Source organism: Salvelinus alpinus, chromosome 15 (assembly GCF_045679555.1).
Source record: "Salvelinus alpinus chromosome 15, SLU_Salpinus.1, whole genome shotgun sequence".
Classification (NCBI taxonomy): Eukaryota; Metazoa; Chordata; class Actinopteri; order Salmoniformes; family Salmonidae; genus Salvelinus; species Salvelinus alpinus.
Genome location: NC_092100.1, coordinates 51,411,896 through 51,423,181, shown reverse-complemented (window position 1 = coordinate 51,423,181; position 11,286 = coordinate 51,411,896). Strand labels below are relative to the sequence as shown.

General features: G+C 41.6%; 1 long non-coding RNA gene across 1 annotated transcript; it reads right to left on the bottom strand.

The window, feature by feature from the left end:
- Nucleotides 1–10,002: 10,002 nt before the first annotated feature.
- On the bottom strand, nucleotides 10,003–11,007 carry LOC139539287 (uncharacterized). The gene is made up of 2 exons (XR_011667917.1): nucleotides 10,721–11,007; nucleotides 10,003–10,226 (listed from the first exon to the last, which is right to left on the bottom strand). It is a non-coding gene; the product is annotated as an uncharacterized lncRNA (long non-coding RNA).
- Nucleotides 11,008–11,286: the final 279 nt, after the last annotated feature.

Here is an 11,286-nt window from a genome sequence, read left to right as displayed (position 1 = left end):
CTAGCTAAATAGGATGACTAAAGACAGTATGGTATGGGGAGAACAGATATAATGTTAGATGGTTGGCTGGCTGGCTGGCTGGCTGGCTGGCTGGCTGGCTGGCTGAAACTGCCTGAGCAGAGATGAGATGATAACTTTAATAAGGAATTAAAAATTATAAAGTAATGAAATAAAACAAAGTAATATGTACAACTAAAATATTGTATTATTTAATAGTAATTAGCTATTTTTCTATGTGGACCTGACAGAGACAGTGGAATATTTTCAATGATTTGGCAATATTTTGGGATTTGGAATTTCCATTAAAAAGCTCTAATCATTATAATTATTATTATTTCAAAATGCAATTAATGTAAAAATATATATATATATAAATAAAAACTGCCCTATAGGCTACCAAAAATCTGACAAGTCAAAATGCCACTACTGCGATTGTATGTGAAGGGAACTCTGAGCCCAAGGAAAAGTGGGCAACAGTGAAGAAAGAGAGATAAAGTATTCATGAAAAGGAGCGGCGACATGAATAGGTAAGGAATGAGAGAAGGAGAGAGACATGGGGAATCATGACAGAAGAGATTCAAACAGACAAACACAGAGGGGGGAGAGGCGAGGAGGAGAAGTGAAAACCCAGGCATTCTGACCCAGTTCTGGAGGACGGAGGGATGTGGAATGAGACAGGGTCTGTCAACCAGTCCTACTTAGAGAACATTGATGACTCATCACCAGCAGAGAACAGACACTACAGCCCAAACTAAGAACTGAGAAACACAGTGGAGGCGTGGAAAGAGGAGAAGCTGCTAAACTCAGAATGAGACTCTATGTGCTTCACTGGTACTGTGCTGCCAAAGCTATGGACCAGTCCAGAATTTTCCAAGCTGTTTAAAGACACAGTCAACTTAGTGTATGTAAACTTCTGACCCACTGGAATTGTGATACAGTGAATTAGAAGTGAAATAATCTGTCTGTAAACAATTGTTAGAAAAATTACTTGTGTCATGCACAAAGTAGATGTCCTAACCGACTTGCCAAAACTATAGTTTGTTAACAAGAAATGTGTGGAGTGGTTGAAAAACGAGTTTTAATGACTCCAACCTGAGTGTATGTGCTACTGAAGCAATAAACAGTACTGCAGAGAGTGACATGCAACATTTACACAAACAAATGTTAATAGAACATTTATGTAGCAAGATTGCACAGACATAGTGGAGATTGCTATAACGTGATATATGCTAATTGTTCAGCTGTTGTCATTTATAGTGTGTGACAGCATACTATTTATCTGTCCTGAGATACAATGCAGACCGTTGTGTTGCTTAGCATTTAAAGCACCGTTGTTATGACAATAGAACCTTAAATTGGTTGGAGAGTGCAGTAAGAGTTAGTGCTAACAGGGGAAGATGGCAACTATTATTCCGCTGCTCTACGCTCTCCAACATCATAACCAACCCCTCCATTAATTCTCTCTCTTTAAGAGCTCTACGAGGTATGCATGAGTCACTCTAGCGGACAAGTTGTGACGTGTACTTGATCGCTGATTAATTACTGAGGCAACCCAGAGCTCTTCACAGCTCTTTATTACAGAGCAAGTCATTTGCGTTGAATTGTAACCGTTGTTATTGTTGATGTTTATATTCAGTTGGCAACCATTGGTCTGGGCAGGGTTCAAGAGGAAAGGGCTTGCTGCAACTGGGACTAATAATTCTGTATGAGGGATTACTTAATAGCTACGCTACTTGTTTAGGTTAATTTGTAACTATTGTTGTTATTGATGCTGCTATCTATTGTTGACATGTACAGTGCCTTTGGAAAGTATTCAGACCCCTTGACTTTTTCCACATTTTGTTACATTACAGCCTTAATCTAAAATTGATTAAATAAATAAAAATCCTCAGCAATCTACACACAATACCCCATAATGACAATTTATTAACAATAAAAAACAGAAATACCTTATTTATTCAGACCCTATGAGACACGAAATTGAGCGCAGGTGCATCCTGTTTCCATTGATCATCCTTGAGATGTTTCTAGAACTTGATTGGAGTCCACCTGTGGTAAATTGAATTGATTGGACATGATTTGGAAAGGCACACATCTGTCTATATAAGGTCCCACAGTGGACAATGCATGTCGGAGCAAAAACCAAGCCACGAGGTCGAAGAAACTGTCCGTAGAGCTCCGAGACATGATTGTGTCGAGGCACAGATCTGGGGAAGGGTACCGAAAAATATCTGCATCATTGAAGGTCCCCAAGAACACAGTGGTCTCCATCATTATTCAATGGAAGAAGTTTGGAACCACCAAGTGTCACGCGGAGCGGAACAGAAGAACCCAAGATCAGACTCAAACGAGGAGACTGGGATGAGGTAGCCAAGGTATTTATTGAAACACAGGGGTAAGATTGAGTGTAGGCCAGGGGAAGCTCGGGCGGGTTGCTGGAAACCAGGTGCGGAGGCTGAGGCTGGAGCGAGAGGTGTGGGGAGAGAGTAAGCAGGTCTGGAGGGGAATCCAAGGGAGCGTAGAGTGGAGAATCCAGGACAGAGTAGCAGGCTGACGAGAAGTCGGACTGGAGACAGGGACCAGAGTCAGAGCGGGCAGAACTGTAGCGGAGAGGAAAACTGCATCAGGCAAGGGAAAACAGGCACAACAGGACAACAGGAACAAATGGCTAGAAACATGGACTGACTGGGCAGAGATTACGATCTGGCAGTGTGGAAGTGGCAGGCCTGAGTATTTGTAGAGGTCTTGATTAGGGAACAGGTTGCAACTGGTGGGGATCTGCTCTGACTCCAGCACACCTGTCTCCGCCCACACAATCACACACACACAGAGAGGGAGAGAGCACTGGGGGAGTGGCGGCAGGTCAAGGAGACACCGGATGAGCACTAGAGGTTGTGGCAGGAGCAGATGTGACACCAAGACTCTTTCTACAGCTGGCAGCCCGGCCAAACTGAACAATCGGGGGAGAAGGGCCTTGGTCAGGGAGGTAACCAAGAACCCGATGATCACTCTGACAGAGCTCTAGAGTTCCTCTGTAGAGATTGGAGAAACTTCCAGAAGGACAACCATCTCTGCAGCACTCCACCAATCAGGCCTTTATGGTACATGACAGCCCTCTTGGAGTTTTCCAAAAGGAACCTAAAGACTCTCAGACCATAAGAAACAAGATTATCTGGTCTGATGAAATGAAGAATGAACTCTTTGGCCTGAATGCCAAGCGTCACGTCTGGAGGAAACCTGACGTCATCCCTACGGTGAAGCATGGTGGTGGCAGCATCATGCTGTGGGGATGTTTTTCAGTGGCAGGGACTGGGAGATTAGTCAGGATCGAGGCAAAGATGAAAAGATGAACGGAGCAAAGCGTGCAAAGATCCTTAATGAAAACCTGCTTGAGAGTGCTCAGGACCTCAGACTGGGGGCAACGGTTCACCATCCAACAGGACAACGATCCTAAGCACAAAGCCAAGAAAATGCAGCACAGGCTTCGGGACAAGTCTCTGAATGTCCTTGAGTGGCCCAGCCAGACCCCGGTCTTGAACCCGATCGAACATCTCTGGAGAGACCTGAAAATAGCTGTGCAGCGACGCTCCCCATCCAACCTGACAGACCTTGAGAGGATCTGCAGAGAAGAATAGGAGGAACTCCCCAAATATAGGTGTGCCAAGCATGTAGCGTCATACCCAAGAAGACTCGAGGCTGTAATTCCTGCCAAAGGTGCTTCAACAAAGTACTGAGTAGTGTCCGAATACTTATGTAAATGTGATATTTCTCATAAACTAGCAAAAATGTATAAAAACCTGTTTTTGCTTTGTCATTATTGTGTGTAGATTGATGAGGAAGAGAAACAATGGAATCAATTTTAGAATAAGGTTGTAACCTATCAAAATCTGGAAAAAGTCAAGGGGTCTGAATACTTTCCGAAGGCACTGTATGTTGTTGTTTACATAGTTGGTGACAAAGGCCCAGGTTAAATAAATAAAAAAGGCAGGACATGGAGTGCCATATGACAAACAGCCCTCAACAGATGGGTAGCTGATTTTATTTGTTTCTGTTATTGTTGTTGTTTATGTGCTGTTGACAACAGAGACAAGGGGGTAAAGAGACAGGCCTCTGCCGCATAAGCAGCAGCAAGTCGTGACAATAAACCAGCTTGTTTCAACTCTATTGACAATTCATTCATTCAGTAGCCACTTTTTTTGAATGGGTTCAATTGGAATCGTTGTTGTTATTGTGGTCATGTGGTTGTTGATGTTGTTATTGCTATTCTGCTGGTGAGTCGACTGAGGTTAAATGGGTTTGTGTCTCAAATGGCACCCTATTCTCTAGTGCTGTGCTTTTTACCGGGGGCACTAGTGCACTACTTTTGACCATGGTTCCATTTAAAGTGCATCCTAGGTGTTTTGGTGTGACTGAGTGTGTGGCTGGGATCCAGAGGATACTATCCGAGCCTCCTTGTCTTTCTTACATCACCGCTTCACACCAATGATGAGTCATCATAAAGGGAAGTGGAGGTTAAGCCTCCTGCAGGCTGCCACCACGCTCTCACACAGACACACACTAACAAAGATGTGTCTCGCTCTGTGAGTGTATCCATCTATCTATTGCTTAGATGGGCTCAAACGGGGTACTAGAGAGACTAGAGAGAGAAAAAGAAAGTGACAGAGGGAGGGAGGTGGAGAGAGAGAAAGATATGACTCATAGTCCTTGTCAGTGGCTGCTCTCTTTTTTTAATTTGAATTATTATGAATATTTGTATTTATTTTTACCCCCCTAGACCACCCTCTTCAGAGGACAAATATATGTTAGTTTTCTTTTACAGCTTTTCTGCTACATATACACTACCATTCAAAAGCTTGGGGTCACTTAGAAAAGCACATTTTTTGTCCATTAAAATAACATCAAATTGATCATTGTTGGAAAAATGTATTGTGTCATGCACAAAGTAGGTGTCCTAACTGACTTACCAAAACTATAGTTTGTTAACAAGAAATGTATGGTGGTTGAAAAACGAGTTTTAATGACTCCAACATAAGTGTATGTAAACTTCCGACTTCAACTGTATCTTGTGATTCTTTTCAATAACAATACTGCATACCTGCTGAAGAAGAAGAAAGAGAGATGATGGGTAGGAGTAGTACATAAAGACACAAACACAACCAGACTAACCACACACACACACACACACACACACACACACACACACACACACATAGCAGATAGTTTAGGGTTCCGTTGGTTCAGTGCATATGTGTGGTGTGTGTCTGTCTGTCTGTGTGTGTGTGTGGGGGGGGGGGTACGTGTGGTGTAGACTGCAGGCTAACTTTCATAGTACAGTAGGCACGCACACGTGGACGCACACACACATGCGTATAGGGAAGGACATTCAACAAACACTTACACAAATGACTGATGATTGTTTGGGAGAAACTGATGATAAAAAGATTGCCGAGGATGTTTTGTTAGACTTCAGTGCGGCTCTTGACATTATCGATCATAGTCTGCTGCTGGAAAAACATACAGATGAAGTCGGAAGTTTACATACACTTAGGTTGGAGTCATTAAAACTCGTTTTTCAACCACTCCACAAATTTCTTGTTAACAAACTATAGTTTTGGCAAGTCGGTTAGGACATCTACTTTGTGCATGACACAAGTCATTTTTCCAACAATTGTTTACAGACAGATTATTTCATTTCTAATTCACTGTATCACAATTCCAGTGAGTCAGAAGTTTACATACACTAAGTTGACTTGTGCATTTAAACAGCTTGGAAAATTCCAGAAAATGATGTCATGGCTTTAAAAGCTTCTGATAGGTTAATTGACATAATTTGAGTCAATTGGAGGTGTACCTGTGGATATATTTCAAGGCCTACCTTCAAACTCAGTGCCTCTTTGCTTGACATCATGGGAAAATCAAAAGAAATCAGCCAAGACCTCAGAAAAAAATTGTAGACCTCCACAAGTCTGGTTCATCCTTGGGAGCAATTTCCAAATGCCTTAAGGTACCACGTTCATCTGTACAAACAATAGTGCGCAAGTATAAACACCATGGGACCACGCAGCCGTCATTCTGTTTCCTAGAGATGAACGTACTTTGGTGCGAAAAGTGTAAGTCAATCCCAGAACAACAGCAAAAGACCTTGTGAAGATGCTGGAGGAAACAGGTACAAAAGTATCTATTTCCACAGTAAAACGAGTCCTATATCGACATAACCTGAAAGGCCGCTCAGCAAGGAAGAAGCCATTGCTCCAAAACCGCCATTAAAAAGCCAGACTACGTTTTGCAACTGCACATGGGGACAAAGCTCGTACTTTTTGGAGAAATGTCCTCTGGTCTGATGAAACAAAAATGGAACTGTTTGGCCATAATGACCATCGTTATGTTTGGAGGCAAAAGGGGGAGGCTTGCAAGCCGAAGAACACCATCCCAACCGTGAAGTACGGGGGTGGCAGCATCATGTTGTGGGGGTGTTTTGCTGCAGGAGGGACTGGTGCACTTCACAAAATAGATGGCATCATGAGGGAGGAAAATTATGTGGATATATTGAAGCAACATCTCAAGACATCAGTCAGGAAGTTAAAGGTTGGTTGTAAATGGGTCTTCCAAATGGACAATGACCACAGGCATACTTCCAAAATTGTGGCAAAATGGCTTAAGGACAACAAAGTCAAGGTATTGGAATGGCCATCACAAAGCCCTGACCTCAATTCTATAGAAAACTTGTGGGCAGAACAGAAAAAGCGTGTGCAAGCAAGGAGGCCTACAAACCTGACTCTGACACCAGCTCTGTCAGGAGGAATGGGCCAAAATTCATTCAACTTATTGTGGGGAGCTTGTGGAAGGCTAGCCAAAACGTTTGACCCAAGTTAAACAATTTAAAGGCAATGCTACCAAATACTAATTGAGTGTATGTGAACTTCTGACCTACTGGGAATATGATGAAAGAAATAAAAGCTGAAATAAATCATTGTCTCTACTATTATTCTGACATTTCAAATTTTTTAAATAAAGTGGTAATCCTAACTGACACAAGACAGAGAATTTTTACTAGGATTAAATGTCAGCAATTGTGAAAAACTGAGTTTAAATGTATTTGGCTAAGGTGTATGTATGTAAACTTCCGACTTCAACTGTATGTGTTATGGCTTTACACCCCTGGTATATTGTGGATAAAGAGTTACCTGTCTAACAGAACACAGAGGGTGTTCTTTAAGCTTCTCCAACATAATCCAGGTAGAATCAGGAATTCCCCAGGGAGCTGTCTAGGCCCCTTACTTTTTAAAATCTTTACTAATGACATGGCACTGACATGGCTTTGAGTAAAGCCAGTGTGTCTAAGTATGCAAATGATTCCACCCGTCAGCTACTACAGCAACTGAAATTATTGAAACACTTAACAAAGAGCTGCAGTTAGTTTCAGAGTGGGTGGCAAGGAATAAGTTAGTCCTAAGTATTTCTAAAACTAAAAGCATTGTATTTTGGGCAAATCATTCACTAAACCCTAAAGCTCAACTAAATCTTGTAATAAATCATGTGGAAATTGAGCAAGTTGAGGTGTCAACTGCTTGGAGTAACCCTGGATTGTAAACTGTCATGATAAAAACATATTGATACAACAGTAGCTAAGATGGGGAGAAGTCTGTCCATAATAAAGCGCTGCTCTACCTTCTTAACAGCACTATCAACAAGACAGGTTCTACAGGCCCTAGTTTTGTCGCACCTGGATTACTGTTCAGTTGTGTGGTAAGGTGCCACAAAAATGGACTTAGGAAAATTGCAATTGGCTCAGAACAGGGCAGCACTGCTGACCCTTGGATGTACACAGAGAGCTAATATTAGTAATATGCATGGCAATCTCTCCTGGCTCCAAGTGGAGGAGAGATTGACTTCATCTATACTTGTATTTATGAGAGGTATTGACATGTTGAATGCACCGAGCTGTCTGTTTGTACTACTGGCGCCCAGCTCGAACACCCATGCATACCCCACAAGACATGCCAGAAGAGGTCTTTTCACATTCCCCAAGTCCAAAACAGACTATGGCAGGCCACAGCACTACACAGGGCCATGACTACATGGAACTCTATTCCACATCAAGTAACTGATGCAAGCAGTAAAATTAGATTTAAAAAAAACAGATAACAATACACCTTATGGAACAGTGGAGACAAACATATGCATAGACACAACCATACACACAGACGATAACATACGCACTATACACAAACACATTGATTTAGTACTGTAGATATGTGGTAGTGGTGGAATAGGGGCCTGAGGGCACACAGTGTGTTGTGAAATCTGTGAATGTATTGTAATATTTTTTTAAATTGTATCAACTGCCTTAATTTTGCTGGACCCCAGAAAGAGTAGCTGCTGCCTTGCCAGCAGCTAATGGGGATCCATAATACATACAAATACACACACAGCTAGATGACTAAACCCACATTTGAGGATACACTCTGCTGTGAATCTGACATAAAAGATTTAGAAGTGCTGTAGTCAAAAATATGAGCTATCTGCTGTTAGTTCGCATAATGCTGCATTCAATATCAAGGAGCTTCCAAGTAAATTGATCATGTTAATCCGGCAACATTTGCTATGACCCTCTACATAAGTGATAATAGCCACTCAGAAGCATGCCATAACTCATGCATCTTGCTGCTAGATTTTAGCATAATAAACAGACAATACATGAAGACAGCCTAAATCTGAAGTCAGTCTGAGTTTGCAACCTGATCTCTAGCCATTTTTTTGTTGTGGTTTAAATTTTCAAAAAATGTGAGTGTTTTTGGTGAGACGGTGTTGGTTTAGGCTACTAGTGATGAACAGCCACTATAAATTACGTGACATGTAACACAGTTCCTACAGCCTAATGCAGTACTTCCTGTTATCTGTTGCTCAATCGAGTACAGGCTAAACTGAATGAACAACAAAGACAGAATGCAATATGACATTTTAGTAACTCGTCTGGGGAATGGCCAGATGATGTGATGGCAGGCAGCCCTACGCGGGATGCTTTCATCGAAACCCCCTGGTGGTGGATGGTTGTCGAAAAACTGTTGCTGAAAGACAGCAAGTGAGAGAACGAGGGTAAGTTGACATATAAATGCATCCCAAGATGCCCATTGGTTGAGAGATAGGAAGTATATAATTACAAAAGTGAGCCCATAGGTTAAACGCAAGTGTGAGGAATGTGCATTATTGTGCCGTGCTTATAGGCTATACGGTAAATAGGTGAATGACATTCCAAACATGGCTAACAGGAAAGGGAGAGAAGAAACAAGACGCTATGCTGATGATGATACATTTGCGTACATTCAAAATATGCCCGGTGAATAGGAAACAATGTGAATTATATTATGCTTACTGGATAAAGTTAAAGCAAGTATTCAGACCAGCCTTCCTGATTTAACTTTTGTGAACTACATTTAATGTTCCCTGACTTGTTGCTTGGCAAGTGGTCAATCATTAACACTTCCGGCACTTCATCGCTCCAGCCTTCCTTCCAAACAGATAAGAGGGCCAGATAGGGGTGAGAGGTGAGGTGAGATAACAGACTGACATGCATTATTATAACCTAGCATGATAATGACAAGGGCACACATTACAATGTATCACGTGGTACTGTATTTTGATATGCACATAAGAAAGATAACCCATGAAGCACTACCAAATGTGTGTGATAAGTAACATGACCCAATTGTGCCATTAAGTCAATGTCGAACAATACAATCATTTCTTACAACATGCAATTCAAACTTCTTTACAGTGCCATCATTTGCCTGACATTTAGAGTGCGTGATGATTCAACCCTCTCCTTCTCAACAAACAGGGGTTGTGTGGTGAGAGATAGAGAGAGCAGGGGACAGAAAGAGGGGGAGAAAGTGAGAGATAGAGAGAGCAGGGGACAGAAAGAGGGGGAGAAAGTGAGAGATAGAGAGAGAGGATATATACACAGTACATAATGAAATGATATAAAAGTTTGGACACACCTACTCATTCGTGGGTTTTTCTTTATTTTTGCTATTTTCTACATTGTAGAATAATAGTGAAGACATCGAAACTATCAAATAACACATGGAATAAAGTATTAACAAAAAATGTGTTGGACAAATCTAAATATATTTTCATTTGAGATTCTTCAAAGTAGCCACCGTTTGCCTCGATTACTGCTTCTCACACTTTTGGCATTCTCTCAACCAGCTTCATGAGGTAGTCACCTGGAATGCATTTTAATTGTATTATGCTTTTTTGCCGACGTTTACTAACACCGGCCATATTCAATGGGTACACTTTAGCATAAGACATGTAGCTAGCTAGCTAGGTAAACAATGAACCTAGCTAGGTAAACAACGTGTAAGGTCACACACGTCACGTAACGTTAGCTAACGAGCCAGCCATTAAACATCAATGAATGTTAAACAACAATGAACAATGAACATAGTGCCAAATCATGTCATTACTACCCTGCATGAATCTTCTGGGAGCTAACCAACCAGGTTCAATGTTAGCTAGCTAACATTAGGCTCTAACTAGCAAAGCAAACGGTTCTGGGATACGAATAATAACGTCATACACGTAACGTTAGCTAGGGAGCCAGCCAGCTAACGTTATCTAGCTTGCTAACAGTACACTTTAGCTTGAAATTAAACCACTTTCTGTCAAAATTAGAAACGTGTAATATCTGAAAATGTAGCTAGCTAGACTATCTTACCCATATACCGTGCATCATCATGCATGTCTCTTGTATCCCTGTCACGAATGCCATGCCACTGTTACCCTTAGTTTGAAGATGTAATCTGGAGACAGGTGTTTTCTCCATCTCTTCAGCTACCATACTCTAATTCCACTGATTTCAAAACTCAATCCTCCAGAAAGTGGAGAGCAAGGCTTATGCAGCTCCACTACACGAAAAAAGCAGCGTTCGACAGGATTACCAACACAGACTGACCAGCTCAAATAGACAGAAGCCTACTACATGGCAGACCAATCCGAACTCCACTCTCGGCATGTCCAGCCCAATCATTATCTCAGCCAATCATGGCTAGTAGGAAGGTTGCTGTATTTTTCTGTGGCTTAACCAACAAGGCTCATAGTATAACAATTGTATTAGTATTTACAGATGGCATACAAATTTGTTATTAAGGCACATGAAAGTTCACATGTTCCAGAAGGCATTTCTGCATTTTGATAAAAATAAAAAAGAAACTTTCAAATGGCTCTCCTGACTTGCGACATACGCCTAGTTTCCTGAAACGGGTCACTTATTATGGCAAGAGC